Source organism: Anolis sagrei, chromosome X (genome assembly GCF_037176765.1).
Source record: "Anolis sagrei isolate rAnoSag1 chromosome X, rAnoSag1.mat, whole genome shotgun sequence".
NCBI lineage: Eukaryota > Metazoa > Chordata > Lepidosauria > Squamata > Dactyloidae > Anolis > Anolis sagrei.
Genome location: NC_090034.1, coordinates 98,903,972 through 98,909,971, shown reverse-complemented (window position 1 = coordinate 98,909,971; position 6,000 = coordinate 98,903,972).

Here is a 6,000-nt window from a genome sequence, read left to right as displayed (position 1 = left end):
TACTGATTTCCTTCTCTTTTATTCCCCTCCTCTCTTTTGAAGCACAAAAGTGTTTTTCAGCTGCCGTAATAAAAGAAGAGAAAAGGACTCAACAGAATGAAAGGAAAGGCATTAGTATTGTCGAGAATTACTCACAAAGCTGTTGAACTTCCATTGTTCCCTGTGACTAGTGTCGTAGCGGGGAGGCTAGTCAGAGAACGCCATCTAGTATTAGCAAACTAATAAAGGACTGGGTTCCACTTTTCAACCATGGAAGAGATCTTGTGGGCTATCCAGTCCAACCACATTCTGCCAAGAAGCAGGAAAATCACCTTGAAAGCACATCCAACAGATGGCCATCCAGCCTCTGCTTCAAAGCCTCCAAAGAAGGAGTCTCAATTACACTCCAGAGCAGAGAGTTCCACTGCTGAACAGCTCTCACAGTCAGGAAGTTTCCAGGCCATCTTCAAGGGTAGCGTGCATTGCAATAGTCCAATTGACACCAATTTAGCTGTCATGACTCAAGGCTATAGAATCACAGAAGTTGTAGTTTTCATAGAAACATAGTGTTGGAAGAGACCTCGTGGGCCATCCAGTCCCCTGCCAAGAAGCAGGAAAATCGCCTTCAAAGCACCCCCAACAGATGGTCTGGTCCCTAACCTGTTCATAGATTCATAGAGTTGGAAGAGACCTTGTGGGCTATCTAGTCCAACCTCATTCTGCCAAGAAGCAGGAAAATCACCTTGAAAGCACATCCAACAGATGGCCATCCAGCCTCTGCTTCAAAGCCTCCAAAGAAGGAGCCTCAATTACACTCCAGAGCAGAGAGTTCCACTGCTGAACAGCCCTCATAGTCAGGAAGTTTCCAGACTGTCTTCAAGGGTAGCCCCACGTAGAGTGCATTGCAGTAGTCCAATTGACACCAATTTAGCTGTCATGACTCAAGGCTATAGAATCACAGAAGTTGTAGTTTTCATAGAAACATAGTGTTGGAAGAGACCTTGTGGGCCATCCAGTCCCCTGCCAAGAAGCAGGAAAATCGCCTTCAAAGCACCCCCAACAGATGGCCATCCAGCCTCTGCTTCAAAGCCTCCAAAGAAGGAGCCTCAATTACACTCCAGAGCAGAGAGTTCCACTGCTGAACAGCTCTTACAGTCAGGAAGTTCTTCCTAAAGTTCATGGTGTGACCCAATTGTTGATTGGGATTGTTTACGGATGACTAGGACATCTAGAAAAGGCAGTCTTCCTTCAGCCGGGGTACAAATAAAGTTTAATAATAATAATAATTTTCTTTTTCCATTGTGAATTCTCCTTTCTTGTAGTTTGAAGCCACTGTTTCATTGCATCCTAGTCTCCAGGGCAGCAGAAAACAAGCTTGCTCCCTCCTCCCTATGACTTCCCCTCACATATTTATTCATGGCTATCATGTCTCCTCTCAGCCTTCTCTTCTGCAGGCTAAACATGCCCAGCTCTTTAAGCCCCTCCTCATAGGGCTTGTTATCCAGACCCGTGATCCTTTGAGTCGCCCTCCTCTGGACAACACATTGGTGAGGCATGCACACACTGTAGCACAGAAGATTAAAGACCTTTTAAAATAGCAATTTAGCACAGAGCAATTGCAATCAAAGTGAGGTCAAACTGCATTCATTCAACTGTATAGATGCACCCTAAGATGACATTAAGAGGGAATTGGCTTCCTGTAGGTCTTCTGCTCTATTCATAGAATCACAGAGTTGGAAGAGACCTCGTGGGCCATCCAGTCCAATCCCATTCTGCCAAGAAGGAGGAAAATCGCCTTCAAAGCACACACAACAGATGGACATCCAGCCTCTGCTTCAAAGCCTCCAAAGAAGGAACCTCAATTACACTCCAGAGCAGAGAGTTCCACTGCTGAACAGCTCTCACAGTCAGGAAGTTCTTTCTAATGTTCAGGTGGAATCTCCTTTCCTGTAGTTTGAAGTCATTGCTCCACTGCATCCTAGTCTTCAGGGCAGCAGAAAACAAGCTTGCTCCGTCCTCCCTGTGGTTTCCCCTCACATATTTATACGTGGCTATCATGTCTCCTCTCAGCCTTCTCTTCTGCAGGCTAAACATGCCCAGCTTTTTAAGCCGCTCCTCATAAGGCTTGTTCTCCATCCTCTGGATCCTTTGACTGGGAAGTGTGGGCCTGCTTTTGGCTGATGAGATAAGATTGTTGTTGATGTGTGCTTTCAAGTCGTTTCAGACTTAGGTTGACCCTGAGTGAATGGCCTTGGAGGGCCGTATCCGTCCTTCGGGTCTTAGTTTGAGGACCCCTGGTCTAGATAGTTTGTAGGTTGTGTTTCCTTATCAGCTTCCCTGTGCAGCCAATGGTTCCCTTGATGTATGGCAAAAAGCCCTTTTTCCTCTGGGTGGATCTTTTTCTTTACTCTTGTTTCCAGCCCCTGAGGATTTCTGCCATAGATGCATGCGAAATGTCAGGAGAGAATGCTTCTAAAACATGGCCATATAGCCCGAAAAACCTACAACAAGCCAGTGATTCCGGCCATGCAAGCCATTGAGAATGGAGAATGGTTTCTTCCACCCTTTGGCTGCACCTGTTAACTTAAAGTGGACCATCTTGGTCCTCCATTGAAACCTGGCTTGGCTACTATAATAATAATAATAATAATAATAATAATAATAATAATAATCTTTATTTATCCCTGCCACCATTTCCCCAAGGGAACGGCTTACATGTGGCCAAGCCCAACAACACATCAATAAACAAAAGCAATAAACAAAAACAATAAATACAATACAATTAATATAAATCACATATAAACAATAAACAGTAACGCACAAGGATTTAAAGACCTATGGCCGGGCCAAATGTAATAGTTTAAAAATTGGGTTGTTGTAGGTTTTTTTGGGCTATATGGCCATGGTCTAGAGGCATTCTCTCCTGACGTTTCGCCTGCATCTATGGCAAGCATTGTGTTTCCTTATCAGCTTCCCTGTGCAGCCAATGGTTCCCTTGATGTATGGCAAAAAGTCCTTTTTTATCTGGGTGGATCTTTGTCTTTACTCTTGTTTCCAACCTCTGAGGATGCAGGCGAAATGTCAGGAGAGAATGCCTCTAGACCATGGCCATATAGCCCGAAAAAACCTACAACAACCCAGTGATTCTGGCCATGAAAGCCTTCGACAATACAGTTTAAAAATTAAAAAATAAACTCTGGGCATAAATAAAGTAGGATATAACTGGTAAAGGGTTTTCAAAGAGAGATGAGGGAACGCAGCCAATCCTAAACCAGTAGTAAAGTGCATTCTGAGGGCATATTGCTGAGAATTTTCCTTATCCTGGGAAGGCACACTGGAACAGCCACATTTTCAGGCTCCTCCTAAAGACTGCCAGAGTTGGGGCATGCCTGATGTCCTTGGGAAGTGAGTTCCAGAGTCGCGGGGCCACCACCGAGAAGGCCCTCTCCCTCGTCCCCACCAATCGCACCTGCAAAGGAGGTGGGAGCGTGAGCAGCGCCTCTCCAGATTATCGAAGAGATCGTGTGGGTTCGTAGACAGAAATGCGGTCACGAAGGTAGGCGGGTCCCAAACCATTCAGGGCTTTGTAGGTGAGAACCTGCACCTTGAATTGGGACCGAAAAATGAACGGCAACCAAAGTTTGACACTCCAACTATACAGGCAACCTGAGCAAGTTTTCCCCCAACTCCAGAAAGCCATCATGTACATTTTCCCGTTTTGACGCAGGGCTTGGAGCCGGATGGAGATTTAGGGCTCTGCACCATTGCCGCCCCTTTCCTTGGCTCATTAATATTCTGCACAACTTTCCTGCTTGTTTTTCATTTCGCTGTTTGGCACCCATGGTGGTGAACTTCTCAGCCTTTGCCAAAGCGCAATCCACTCTCAGTTTGGCAAGTGCCCCTCGGTTCAGGTCTCCTGTCTCAGGATGCAGTAATGCCTTGGCAAGAAGGGAAGCAGGTGCTGATTCCCAACCAACATGTTTTCAAAGCTGGGCCCAATTAGATGCTTCCCTTTAAAGCTGCAAAAAGGAAGAGAGCGCTGTGATGTTGTGGAAGAAGAGAGAAAGCCTTTCATCAAAAAAAGTCCCTGGACATGTAATACAGCAGGATTCCCGTGAGGGTAAACGCAGCCCGTTTCCATTCCCTTCTCTGCCACTTCCTGCAACGCTTAAATCTTTTAATCATTGCAGTGAAACTGTGAGATGACAGCCTCAGATTGTTAGGAGAGCCGTGCCGCATCTCACTTACCTGGAACTAGATCATTGGTTGAGATCACATGTGGACTCAGTTTCAAAAACTCAGTATTTGCTCCCTTGGGGAAAGAGTTAGTACAGGCATGGGCCCTCCATGTGTTTTAGACTTCAACTCCCACAATTCCAAACATCCTCAGGCCCTTTCCTTTTACCCTCAGTCGGTTGATTGTAGGTGAACTATAAATCCCAGCAAATACAACTCCCAAATGTCAAGGTCTATTTTCCCCATACTCCACCAGTTTTCCCTTTTGAGCATATTGAGTATCCATGCAAAGTTTGGTCGAGATCTATCATTGTTTGAGTTCACAGTTCTCTCTGGATATAGGTGAACTACAACTCCAAAACTCAAGGTCAATGCCCACCGAACCTTTCCAGTATTTTCTGTTGGTCATGGGAGTGCTATTTGCCAAGTTTGGCTCAATTCCTTTGTTGCTTGAGTTCAGAAAGCTCTTTAATTGTAGGTGAACTATAAACCCCAGCAACTACAACTCCCAAATGTCAAGCTCTATTTTCCCCATGCTCCACCAGTATTCCCATTTTAGCATATTGAGTATCCATTCCAAGTTTGGTCCAGATCTATCATTGCTTGAGTCCACAGTGCTCTCTGGATGTAGTTGAACTACAACTCCAAAACACAAGGTCAATGCCCACCAAACCTTTCTAGTATTTTCTGTTAGAACTCCACCAATGATGGAACTGACCCAAACTTGGCACACAGAACTCCCATGACCAACAGAAAATACTGGAAGGGTTTGGTAGGCACTGACCTTGAGTTTTGGGGTTGTAGTTCACCTACATCCATAGAGCACTGTGGACTCAAACAATCATGAATCAGAACTAAATTTGGCACGGATATTCAAAATGTCCAGTTCTGAACGCTGGTGGAGTCCGGGGTAAACAGACCTTGACATTTGGGAGTTGTAGTTGTAGTTATAGTTCACCGGCAATCAAAGAGGATTCTGAACTCCACCAACGATAGATTGGGCCAAACTTTCCACACAGAACCCCCATGACCAACAGAAAATACTGTGTTTTCTGATGGTCTTTGGCAACCCCGCTGACACCCCCCTTGCAACCCTCCCAGGGGTCCCAACCTCCAGGTTGAGAAACGCTGACTTAGAGTTTCCATAAATTGGAAATAAGTTGGATACACTCAAAAAGCAATTAAGTTGCAACAGGATGCTACACGTAGGTTATACCAGTGGTTCCCAACTTTTTTTTTGTTGAGAGGGACCACTTTGACCAGGGACCACTCTCCAACATTAGTACCAAAAGCGTTACGAATCAATTTTTGGTCTACTATAGATTCAGTTTGGTTATTTGGGGTGCCGATTCGGAAAATTGCATTGGATAGGCCACATCAGCTTTACTTTCTGATACAGAACATATGCCATCCACTAGTCACCATCTGCTCGCCCACAGAAAACCAGATCTAGAGCTGATGTGGTTGTAGTAATATTTCGTGGGTAGTCAGCCTCTCCCCTCCCGACATCCTCGTTGCCTTGACACTATAAGAGGGTTTTGCGAGACCAGTCGGTCTTGTTGCCACATGGTTTCGAGGCAATGGTGTGGTAATGGTGAGGCCGCGGACCACATTTCCGTTCTTGCGTAGCACTGGTGGTCTATGGACCACAGGTTGGGGACCACCGGGTTAAACCCCTGGCAAATTCTGCCATTCAATCCTCCAAGTCTCCTTCTCGAACCACTTCACTTGCTTCTGTAACCTTCACTATGAGATTAGCAGATGTCATTGATTAATGACCCTAAT